Below are 13,076 nucleotides of genomic sequence, written 5' to 3'. Positions count from 1 at the left end.
TTCAGTTTTTAATTGTAGTGTCTGTTCTTTTACTGAACTAAATGATTTTTATTACTATAAAAAATCCAAACGACAGTGGGCAAGTGACGTAACCGGTGTTGCGGCTTAACACCGGTATCACCGTCAGCACCGTCTATCGCGGCAAGCCTAGTCTAATCATACATTTAATATTAATATTAGTAATATTAATAATAATAAGTACGATTAATTAATAACGTGTCACCTCACTGGCGGGGAAGGAGCCTGAGCTGGTACAGGAGGTTGAGAGATACCGTCTAGATATAGTCGGGCTCACTTCCACTCACAGCTTGGGTTCTGGAACCACTCTTCTCGACCAAGGGTGGACTCCACTATTCTGGCATTGCACAGGGTGAGAGGCGGCAGGCTGGTGTGGGCTTGTTAATAGTTCTTCTCCCTGTGCCTTCGGGTCAGGGAACGATCTCTCACTGTCGTTTGTGCTTATGCGCTGAACGGCAGTGCAGAGTACCCGGCCTTTTTAGAGTCCCTGGGGGGCGTGCTGGAAAGTGCTCCCACTGGGGACTCTGTCGTTCTACTGGGGGACATTAATGCCCACGTAGGCAGCGACAGTGACACCTGGAGGGGTGTGATTGGGAGGAACGGCCTCCCTGATCCAAACCCGAGTGGTGAGTTGTTATTGGATTTCTGTGCTAGTCACGGTTTGTCCATAACGAACACCATGTTCAAGCATAAGGGTGTCCATCAGTGCACATGGCACCAGGCCACCCTAGGTCGGAGGTCGATAATGTACTTTGTAGTCGTTTCTTCTGATCTTCGGCCATATGTCTTGGACACTCGGGTAAAGAGAGGGGCTGAGCTGTCAACTGATCACCACCTGGTAAAGAGTTGGATTCGATGGCGGTGGAGAAGGCTGGACAGACCTGGCAGGCCCAAACACATAGTGAGGGTCTGTTGGGAACGTTTGGCAGAGGCCCTCGTCAGAGAGGTCTTCAACTCCCACCTGCGACAGAGCTTCAACCAGGTCCTGATGGAGGCTGGGGACATTGAGTCTGAATGGACTATGTTCCACACCTCCATTGTCGGGGCAGCAGTTCGTAAAGTCTCTGACGCCTGTCGTGGCAGCAATCCCCGAACACGGAGGTAATGGATGCTGTCAAGCTGAAGAAGGAGTTCTATTGGGTTCAAGTCTCTGGATGTTGTGGGGCTGTCTTGGCTGACACGCCTCTGTGGCATTGCGTGGAGTTCGGGAACAGTGCCTTTGTACTGGCAGACTGGGGTGGTGGTCCCTCTTTTTAAGAAAGGGGACCGGAGGGTGTGTTCCAACTATAGGGGGATCACACTCTTCAGCCTCCCCGGGAAAGTCTATGCCAGGGGAATGGAGAGGAGAATCCGACCGATAGTTGAACCTCGGATTCAGGAGGAGCAATGCGGTTTTCGCCCTGGCCGTGGAACACTGGACCAGCTCGTTACCTTCACTAGGGTGTTGGAGGGTTCATGGGAGTTGGCCCAACCAGTCCATATGTGTTTTGTGGACCTGGAGAAGGCATTCGACCGTGTCCCTCGTGGCATCCTGTGGGAGGTACTTCGGGATTATGGGGTTCAGGGCTCATTGCTATGGGCTGTTCGTTCCCTGTATGACCAGAGCAGGAGCTTGGATCGCATTGCCGGCAGTAAGTCAGACCTGTTTCCGGTGCATGTCGGACTCCGCCAAAGCTGCCCTTTGTCACCAATTCTGTTCATTATTTTCATGGACAGAATTTCTAGGTGCAGCCAGGGAGCGGAGGGTGTCTGTTTTGGTGGCTGCAAGATATCCTGTCTGCTTTTTGTGGATGATGTGGTTCTGTTGGCTTCATCAAATCAAGACTTGCAGAGTGCACTGGAGATGTTTGCAGCTGAGTGCGAAGCGGCAGGGATGAGAATCAGCACTTCCAAATCCGAAGCCATGGTTCTCAGTTAGAAAAAGGTGGATTGCCCCCTCCAGGTTGGGGGGGAGTTGCTCCCTCAAGTGGAGGAGTTTAAGTATCTCGGCGTCTTGTTCACGAGTGAGGGAAAAATGGAGCTGCAGGTTGACAAACGGATTGGTGCTGCGTCCGCAGTAATGCGGTCATTGTACCGGTCTGTTTTGGTGAAGAAGGAGCTGAGTCTCAAGGCGAAGCTCTCAATTTACCGGTCTATCTACGTTCCTACCCTCACCTATGGTCATGAACTCTGGATCATGACCAAAAGAATGAGATTGCGGATACAAGCGGCAGAAATGAGTTTCCTCCGCAGAGTGGCTGGGCGCACCCTTAGGGATGGGGTGAGGAGTTCAGTCACCCGGGAGAAGCTCGGAGTAGAGGAACCAGTTGAGGTGGCTCAGGCACCTGTTTCGGATGCCTCCTGGACGCCTCCCTGGTGAGGTGTTCTGGGCATGTCCCACTGGGAGGAGGCCTTAGGGCAGACTCAAGAAACTTTGGAGAGACTTTGTCTCCCAGCTGGCCTGGGAACGCCTTGGGGTTGCCCCAGAGGAGCTGGAGGAGGTGTGCTGGGAGAGGGAAGTCTGGGGGGCTCTGCTCGGACTACTACCCCTGTGACCCGGCCTCGGCTAAGCGGAGGAAGATGAGATATTGAGATGAGACTTACATAAATCAACTATAGTGTCCTGCACCCACTAGTAAAAAAATATCAAAAATTATATCTGGTATCTGAATAATTTTTGGTTTGACTGTATATATGTATATACTGTATAATGTATTTAGCCAATATAATTTCATTGTACAAATACAACAGAACAAAAGAGGGCAAAAATTTATAAAACAAAGTTCATCAGTATGTCATGACAATCATTATTTGTGTATAAGATCATAATTATTGGTGAGGAAAGTAGTGTAGGCAAAATCTTTTTCACTATAGCATTCTGAAAACTATGGAAGCCCGTTAACGACACAGTTGAGAAAAAATTTGAGTCTGTAAATCATAATAATAAGAAACGTTCTCGTAATAATAACTTAATATCTCGTAATAATGAGAAACTTTCTCGAAATAATGAGAAACGTTCTCGTAATAATGAGAAACTTTCTCGTAATAAGTAGAAACTTTCTCGAAATAATGAGAAACTTTCTCGTTACAATTACTTATTTCTTGTAATAGTGAGAAACTCTCGTAATGCACTTGTGCTACAGTCTATAGGCACCATATTATGGAAGCCCGTTTCCACCACAGTTGAGAAAAAAAATTATTCTTAAAGTACAGCTGCAAACATCAGGCCTGTCACATGGTTACAGGTGGATGCATCAGAAATGCTGGCTCAATGGCATAATAACTGACAGACAGACCGTCCGGGTGATTTACGGTGATCCTAGGGTCATAGCTGGGTACTTTATGACAGTTGTCATAGAGGCGGAGGGATGCCCAAACATAGTGAAATTGGATCTCGGCACAGAGAACGTCTATGTTGCGGAGATGCAGAAATTTCTGCATCATGGAATGCATCCCAACTCTACTTGCGTCAGTTTGGGGCCAATAATCTAGCAATCAACGTATTGAGAGATGGTGGCTTACAATTAGAAGTCAGCGCATTCAGTTTTGGATAAAACTGTTTGATAATCTGAAGGAGGATGGACATTATGGTGACACTTTCCTGGACAAATGTTTGACCCAGCTCTGTTTTCTAAACTTCATACAGGTAAGGCAGGTTTTATTTTTGTTCATTTGTATTCAAACCTATTGAACATGTAGGCTAGTCGGCTTTAACCTAATGACTCACATTTTTGTCACAAGCTGTTTATGGGGGTAATTTTGTTCCATTAATCCAAATAAATAGATTATGACCCACAAATTTGTGAATTTAATTAAGTTGAAAAGTTGGAAAAAAAATACTCCCATATATGTTGGTAATCTGGTAGCTAGTGTGACACCCTGAATGTTTGGTCACATGTATTTATATTTATATATGTATGTTTATTGCTTACAATTGATTATATTAATGTATTTATGTATGTTATATCTGTCTCTCTTTGTTGATGATTTTATTTAATATTGCTACAACTAACGTGGACAGTATGGGGGGACGGTGCGTGGTCCAGGGTTGCTATGGTAATGGTGAGCCGTGAGGAAGAGACTGTCATTACTAGAGCGGCTCAACTTTGAATAACAACGCAACTTTGTCCGTCTCATTATTTCTGTCAGATAGGTTGGTAATTCCTGTCACAATGTATATATAATGTCAAGATAACATGTTACTCAAGTGTATCTACCAGTTAAGTGAGGTAATGTACGGTTTAAGAGTTAATTAATAACAGAGATTGCATCCGCTTGTCATAATGGCCGTTAACAGCCCGTGTGTTTTATATATTAATTTCAAAGTTAACAAAAATGCTCCAGCACGCTGAAATCCCATACTAATGTTAAGTTAATATATTAAAGTTTAATATTGCTACAACTAACGTGGACAGTATGGGGGGACGGTGCGTGGTCCAGGGTTGCTATGGTAATGGTGAGCCGTGAGGAAGAGACTGTCATTACTAGAGCGGCTCAACTTTGAACAACAACGCAACTTTGACCGTCTCATTATTTCTGTCAAATAGGTGGGTAAATCCTGTCACAATGTATATATAATGTCAAGATAACATGTTACTCAAGTGTATCTACCAGTTAAGTGAGGTAATGTACGGTTTAAGAGTTAATTAATAACAGAGATTGCATCCGCTTGTCATAATGGCCGTTAACAGCCCGTGTGTTTTATATATTAATTTCAAAGTTAACAAAAATGCTCCAGCACGCTGAAATCCCATACTAATGTTAAGTTAATGTATTAAAGTTTACAAACAGGGTGTTTATCTCAGGAACGTGAATTTATTGTGTGATTGCTGTTTATATACTGGGATTAAAGTGGTACTACTTATGATTTAGTTTTGTATGATTACAGTAGGCCCTATTGGTTAAAAATGTTTGTTATACTCATCAAATTTAAGTGTTGATTTTGTATTACAGAAAGCTAGCTCAAGTATTCAGTTCAGATGAATGGTATTTTACTTAATATGTTTTATGCTTATATGGACGCTTGGTCAAATGCTTTTATTTTTGATATATGAAGCACTGATAAGGTTATGTCAGTTTATGTGGACTAAGTATTAAATTGATTCCAGTAATATGTCTAAAGAATGTACTGTATAAAAAGTGAAAGCATAAAGAAAGAGCTAAAACAAGGGTTTGGTTATGCAGAAAACACTGTTTATTGATTTTTTGCTGGATCATATGTAAAAGACTTCAATAATTATTATTGCTGAATAGAGATATTCATGAAGTTACAAGACATTGTAATTAAATGATTGTAATAAAGTCATTACTAGAGATGCTCAACTTTGAATAACAACGCAACTTTGTCCGTCTCATTATTTCTGTCAAATAGATTTCACTGCAGTACTGCCAACTGGACAGTGGGCATGCTACAGATTTTGGGGGCTTGTCCAGGATCTAGCACCTACTGGTACGCAGATCCAATGCAAGTGAACCACAGAACAGCCGAGTGACGGGTTATCAGCGCGAGGACCACGAAGGGCAGCTAAACGACGGCAGGAGAACCAAGGCACGGCAGTGAAGGTTTTTCCTGGCTGATGAGAAGCGGTGCAGCGTGGTGCAAGCCAAGTGTGAACCCATCAACAGCGAGATCTTCGACAAGATGGCCTCTGGCGAGAAAAAAGCAACAAATCAAGAAAAGACTGCATCAACTCACCCATGATGAACTGATGCGGTACTGCTACCAAGTAGCCCAGATCATCGGAAAGAAAGCTGTCCTTAAGTGTCATATTAATGTTTTTTCAGTAAGTGCTCTATTAGACATGGTGGTACAGGTTATTATAATTGATCACAATTGGAAAAGTAGATACTTACCAGATCAAGTCCTTAGACCCCTGTCTGAGATAGTCGCCTGGGGTGACTTCAGTGTCTCAGTTGTTAATGGCGATCCGCTCCCTTTCGAGGGATGGATAGAGCTGACAGTGAACCTGCCGGGAAATGACGACATATGATTCATCGACATACGCCCCTGGGGAGGATCCAACCCATAGTTCACGTCATCCAGCAAGACATGGAGGGTGGCGCTGATATACCGTGAGCCAGACGGAAGGGGCAGTTCCTCAAGAAGGGAAGGAAAACTCCAGTGCAGGCAATCGGTGGCACCCGCCTGTTGATATAAGCCATCTAGAAGAAGAACAGCAGAAACTAGTCAGAGACATGTTCTATGAAAAGTAAAATGCCTTTGCACAGGGAGATGATGATATTGGGTGTATTCCAAGCCTACAGATGTCGATCAGCTTGAAGGATAACATGCCCGAGCATACGCCTCCATCCCAAAACCCCTGTACAAAGTTGTGAAGGAATACATCCAGAACTTGCTAGCTCGGGGGTGGGTGGTCAAGTCAAAGTCTCCTTATGCAGCCCCTGTGGTGTGTGTTCAAAAAAAAGATGGCACCCTGAGACTGTGTATCAACTACAGGTTGTTGAATCAAAAGACAGTTCCAGATAGGCACCCACTTCCCCGGATCCAGGCCCTCATTGACAGCCTGGGGGGGGGGGCTACCGGTGGTTTTCGATCCTAGACCAGGGGAAACCCTACCATCAGGGATTTATGGCCGAAGGGTCCCGAAACCTGACCTCATTCACGACCCCCTGGGGATTATATGAATGAGTACGCATACCTTTTGGACTTACCAATGCACCAGCAGCCTTCCAGACGAGTATAGAGGAGATGCTTGACTCACTTAGGGATGAACTGTGCATTCCTTACCTTGATGACATACTCTGCTATGGTGAGACATTTAACAACCATGTCCAGGAATTTAGGAGGGTTCTCAGAGCACTGCAGAAACATGGAGTAAAACTGAGGCCAGCGAAATGTGAACTCCTCAAAAGAGAGGTCAGATATGTGGGAATATTGGTTTCAGGAGATGGTGTCCGCATTGACCCGAGCGACCTGGAGGCAGTGCTCTCCCTAAAAGAAAAGAAGCCCAACACAGTTGGTGAGTTGCGACGATTACTGGGTTTCCTCAGTTACTACCGCACCTTCATCCAGGACTTCTCACGGATTGCTAAGCCACTGTATGAGCTCCTCCAGTCTCGGGGACCAGTAGCCGCTGTGGAGCAGATCAAGTCTGGCAAGGCTGGAAAAAGGGGAGCACAGTTACCATCACGTGTTAGATTAGAGTGGACAAGTGTGCACCGAGGTGTGTTGGAGAGACTTATCGAGGTTTTAACCAGCCCCCCAGTACTATCCTACCCTAACTTTGAACTCCCATTCGTGCTCCATACAGATGTCTCCGAACAAGGACTTGAAGCTGTGTTATACCAGCAGCAAGACGGCAGGCTTAGTCATTGGTTACGGCTCCAGAACATTGAGCCCAGCCAAGAGAAGATATAGACTTCACTCTGCGAATCTGGAGTTCTTGGCACTAAAGTGGGCAGTCTGCGAGAAGTTCCGTGATTACTTGTTATATGCACACCACTTTACGGTATTCACTGACAACAACCCGTTGACGTATGTCTTAAGTACAGCCAAACTCAATGCTGTTGGACACAGGTGGGTGGGCGAATTAGCGGACTTCAAGTTTGATATTCGCTACAGACCATGCAAGGCAAACGCAGATGCGGATGTGCTCTCTCGCTGGCCCCTGGACATCGATAAATATGTGACTGCATGTACGGAAGTTCTGACAAAGGAGGTGATCCAGGCCCCCTGGGAGGGTAGTCAGATAGACAGAGAGAATGATGTTGCCTGGGTTGCGGCTCTTAATGCACGTCAGGAGGATGCTGGGTGACAGTGTGGAGAGAGTGACATGAAACTTGACCGCACTGAGTTGAGGACAGCTCAGAGGGAGCATCCCAACATTGGTGAGCTGATAAAACTGAAGGAGAGTGGCAGGGAGGTGACACCTGAAATTAGAAAAGCTGCAAAGGGAGGCACCAAGAGACTGATGTATGAGTGGGGAAAATTGGATCTCCAGGAGGGGATACTCTTTTGAAAAACCAGTGAAAGATGCCAACTTGTCCTTCCTGCTAAGTTTAGGCAGCTGGTCTTGAGACAGCTGCACAATGACATGGGCCATGTCAGAACAGAAAGAGTTCTTGACCTAGCCAGGAGACAATTTTATTGGCCATTTATGAAGAAGGAGATCGAGCACTATGTCACCCAGCAGTGCCGATGCATCAAGCAAAAGAAGCCAGCAATGCAAGTTAAAGCCCCAATGGGAAGTCTCACTTCAAGCTGCCCATGACCTGGTGTCCATCGACTACCTGCACCTGGAACGAAGTCACGGCTTTAATCGAACACTGCTGCAAATGCTGAGAACCTTGGAAGAGATGGAAAAAGACAGATGGAAGGAGCACCTTCCAAAGGTAGTGCATGCGTATAATTGCACCAAACATGAGGCGACAGGCTTCTCTCCATTCTTCCTGCTATACGGACATCACTCTCGCTTGCCAGTTGATCTGTTGTTTGGTCTGAGCTTGGAGGATGACCAGTACTCACCTCGGGATTATGCAGAGAAATGGGCACAACGAATGGCTGCTGCATATAAACTTGCATCGGACAACAGTAAACAAGCAAGCGCACGAAATAAGAAGTATTATGACCAGCATCTGCGAGACATCGTTCTACAGCCAGAAGACCGAGTTCTGGTTCGGAACCTGAGTGAACAAGGTGGGCCTGGCAAGTTAAGATGATACTGGGAAAGAACAGTGCACGTGGTCAGAGAAAGAGTAGGAGATGGTCCAGTCTATCAAGTGTATCCTGAATCTAGTGGAGGTCAAAATCCGGCGATGATACGTACCTTGCACCTTGATACGTAATCATCTGGTTAATGACCTACCTGTAGACCCGCCACCTCCAGAAGCTGATGAGCTGCACAGACCTAAAAGAGTAAAACAAAGATGGGTGAAGCCAGGAGGAGAGCCAAAGGGAGCAAGTTTAAGTGATACATGTTCAGAAGACAGTGACACTCCACGAACTTACTACTGGTTGCACTCAACTTTACAAAGGGGTTCATGAGGAGAGGACCTGTATCTGAAGACTACGGGAGAGATGGCAGGGGACTGAGGAACAGCGTTGATAAGCCTGTAAGGAATAAAAGAGACACAAAAGGATACTTACCTGTTTCCAATGAATCCCAGACATCAAGAGGATACTTACCTGTGTCCGTTGAATCCCAAGCACCAAGATAAAACTTACCTGTGTCCACGGAACCTCAGTCACCTGGTGACTTTCCTGTTGTGCTGGAACTAGAAGGAATGGATGGGGAGCTGGAAGAGACAATGCCTGTGGAGAGAAAAAGACAGATGATTAGTCAGAGGGAAGAGAGTGTTGAAAGTGAAATTGTGAGGAGATCTAAAAGAGAAAGGAATCCTACAAGGTTTTTGACATATTCTTCCATGGGTCAACCCAGTTATGAACCACCTACTGAAATAAGTACAGTACAGGTGATGCCGGTTCAGAGACTGCCATATTGTCCTCATGGGGTGCAGGGACCAGTTTATATGACATGTGGTTATGCCCCACCAGTACTTCCCTATCAGATAGAGTCTTATTCTGCATTATCACCCTGCTTGGCCTATTGATGAACATTAAAGAGTAATACATGCTAGAGTAGGACATTTGGAATATGCACAGACAGACATGAATGTAGAGACTGACCACAGTTGTATGCACTTACCAATAGTACACTTAAAGCAAATATTGAAACCTGCTGAAATCTCTGAAAAGTGAATTTTTGTGAGAGTTAAAGGGACAGTGATGTCTGGAGCAATTTCTTTTGTTGGGGAGAGTGTGACACCCTGAATGTTTGGTCACATGTATTTATATGTATATATGTATGTTTATTCCTTACAATTGATTATATTAATGTATTTATGCATGTTAAATCTGTCTCTCTTTGTTGATTATTTTCTTTAATATTGCTACAACTAACTTGTGATATGATATGATACTGTTCCATTACTAGAGCGGCTCAACTTTGAATAACAACGCAACTTTGTCCGTCTCATTATTTCTGTAAAATAGGTGGGTAAATCCTGTCACAATGTATATATAATGTCAAGATAACATGTTACTCAAGTGTATATACCAGTTAAGTGAGGTAATGTATGGTTTAAGAGTTAATTAATAACAGAGATTGTATCCGCTTGTCATAATGGCCGTTAACAGCCCGTGTGTTTTATATATTAATTTCAAAGTTAACAAAAATGCTCCAGCACGCTGAAATCCCATACTAATGTTAAGTTAATGTATTAAAGTTTACAAACAGGGTGTTTATCTCAGGAACGTGAATTTATTGTGTGATTGCTGTTTATATACTGGGATTAAAGTGGTACTACTTATGATTTAGTTTTGTATGATTACAGTAGGCCCTATTGGTTAAAAATGTTTGTTATACTCATCAAATTTAAGTGTTGATTTTGTATTACAGAAAGCTAGCTCAAGTATTCAGTTCAGATGAATGGTATTTTGCTTAATATGTTTTATGCTTATATGGACGCTTGGTCAAATGCTTTATTCTAGATATATGAAGCATATAGAAACAGTCTGATAAGGTTATATCAGTTTATGTGGACTAAGTATTAAATTGATTCCAGTAATATGTCTTAAGCAGTGGCGGGCCGTGCATTTTACACCTTGGCCTTCAGTGGCGTCCTACATGAATTAATCCATCTCTTCATACCATCATAATGATGCCACGGCTATAGAAACCATAAATATTACACAGTAATGCAGTATAACAGGGCACTACATAACAGACAGGTATCTTATGTAGCGAGAATGAATGCCATTACTAAAAAAAGAAATCCAATTAACAATTGCGCAACACATCATCTGTAGCTGAAGCATTAACCTAACAAAATGACACAAATACAGTCCATCCGATGTTCTTACAGACATTTATTCACCCAAACGCATTTATACCTTACAGATAGCATTGGTATAAAACAAATAAGGTGATTACATGTGTTTTAAAGTTGACCTAACAATTTAATGTTCTCTTACTGCTTTATTTCGTCTTCACGAGTCTCCCCGCCGGTCTGCCAGCGCACTGCGGGAGGAAAATACTGGTTAGCACAGCTTTACTAGGAAAGTGAGCAAGTAACATTAAAATAATTCATACAAGACGATGAAGAAAAGTGTATACATGTGTTTTAACGTACCTCTGTGACTCTCATCTCCCCGCTGGTCTGCCTCGGAGGAAAAGAGTGGTTAATACAGCTCCACTCGGGAAACTGAGATATTCTTACGGAAACTTAAACCTGGCTTTATATCGCGCAAATAACATCAGCATACAACGCATCAAGCGATAAAAGAGTCAAAAATGAAAATTAAGCTACCATACTCTAGTGGTTTTTCATCTTCACGAGTCTTTCACAGAGCCGGTGCCGAGGAGGTGTGTGGTTGTTTTTTGCAGTCATTTAGGACTACTGTTTTTAGATTTACTAAATATAGTAGGCAAATATTTTTTCAAAATGCACTGAAAATCTAAACCTGAGAAACAATAATAAAAGTTTTACTAAGTTTTAATAAAATTATATACAGTGATGCTGTTTGCTAGCTAGTATGCTGACCATCCAATCAAAGGACGAGAAAATGCTGACGTTATCGTTAGCCAGCAGCGAAGGCTTTGCTGGCCCTGACGGCCCACCACTGGTCTTAAGTATGTACTGTATAAAAAGTGAAAGCATAAAGAAAAAGCCAAAACAAGGGTTTGGCTATGCAGAAAAGACTGTTTATTGATTTTTGCTGGATCACATGTAAAAGACTTCAAGAATTATTATTGCTGAATAGAGATATTCATTGTGATTTATCACAAGACATTGTGATTAAATGATTGTAATAAAGTCATTACTAGAGCGGCTCAACTTTGAATAACAACACAACTTTGTCCGTCTATTTACTTCTGTCAAATAGATTTCACTGCAGTACTGCCAACTGGACAGTGGGCGTGCTGCACTAGCGCAAGACTCGCAGAAGTTTTGAATGAAAATGGTTCGAAAACTCATCACGCAGGCAGTGGCATACTGCCACCTACTGTCTGTTTTAATTAAATTTCATATTGTTGTTACTTTTTTATATTTAAAACAGTAATGCCATTATTTACGGAATTGTACTTTTACATTTTGAATGGTTACATTTGACTGGTAAATGTCTTGTTGATTTTTTTAAAATAAATAATGAACTTTATTAAAATTCTATTAACATTGCATTAAATTAATATTTTATTAAATTATTTAATTTGACAAAATATGACTGATACATTTCATAAGGCTAGAAAAAATGCTTATAAAAGTTAAAAAGGACTTAAGAAATCAGTTTAAGGGAAAAGCAAATAGTCCCCATGCCCCGAAGTCCTGCCCTCCAGATAGGTAATAAAATCTATGCAATAAACTGTAAACTGTGCAGACTGCATACAACCTTCTACTACCCATCACTGCTCACAATAAAGTAATTGGTAAATTACATAATAAAAAAATAGTAAATTGTTATTAGAGGCATTATTTTATCCTTAATGACTAGGTTATTTATCAACCCACCATGTAAAAATTTTATTCATTATTATTATTTTTTAGGAGGAACTGGATCAAGTGGCATCATCATGGGACAATCACAGAATTTGACCAGTACATAACTCTCGATCTCCAAATGGTCGTCCAGCTATTATGCATGCGGTACCTCAGTTATATGGTGCAAGAGATTACTTACACTCTGTGAGCCTAGAAGTTGCAGTGTGTCTGGAAGAATGTGTATTCAAAGACTACTCTTGTGACAAAGATGTGTTTGATGTATTGTGTTCACCTCATAACAGAACACAATCTGGATATGTCAAAAGATGTCTATTCAACTTTGGATACTTATTTCAAACAAAGTTGATAAATAATAAACTAAGTGACACGGACTAAATCTGTTATGTGTATCATCGGCTGTTTGATTGCATTGTAAACATCTAAAAAATATTCTCTGCTGAGTAATATTAAAATTTGTTGAGGTTCAGCAACAGTACCTTAATAATAATAATAATAATAATAATAATAATACATTTTATTTAGTATAGCGCCTTTAAAAGGGTACTTTATCAAAGCGCTTT

At 42.4% G+C, this 13,076-nt stretch overlaps 1 pseudogene; it reads left to right on the top strand.

Annotated features, from left to right (window-relative positions):
- The first annotated feature begins 2,032 nt into the window (after window positions 1-2,032).
- LOC107728941 (uncharacterized) lies at window positions 2,033-12,862 on the top strand (annotated as a pseudogene).
- Window positions 12,863-13,076: the final 214 nt, after the last annotated feature.

The sequence above is a fragment of the Sinocyclocheilus rhinocerous genome, unplaced genomic scaffold, assembly GCF_001515625.1.
Source record: "Sinocyclocheilus rhinocerous isolate Xijiao unplaced genomic scaffold, SAMN03320098_v1.1 scaffold908, whole genome shotgun sequence".
Taxonomy (NCBI): Eukaryota; Metazoa; Chordata; class Actinopteri; order Cypriniformes; family Cyprinidae; genus Sinocyclocheilus; species Sinocyclocheilus rhinocerous.
This window is presented reverse-complemented; position numbering and strand designations above follow the sequence as displayed.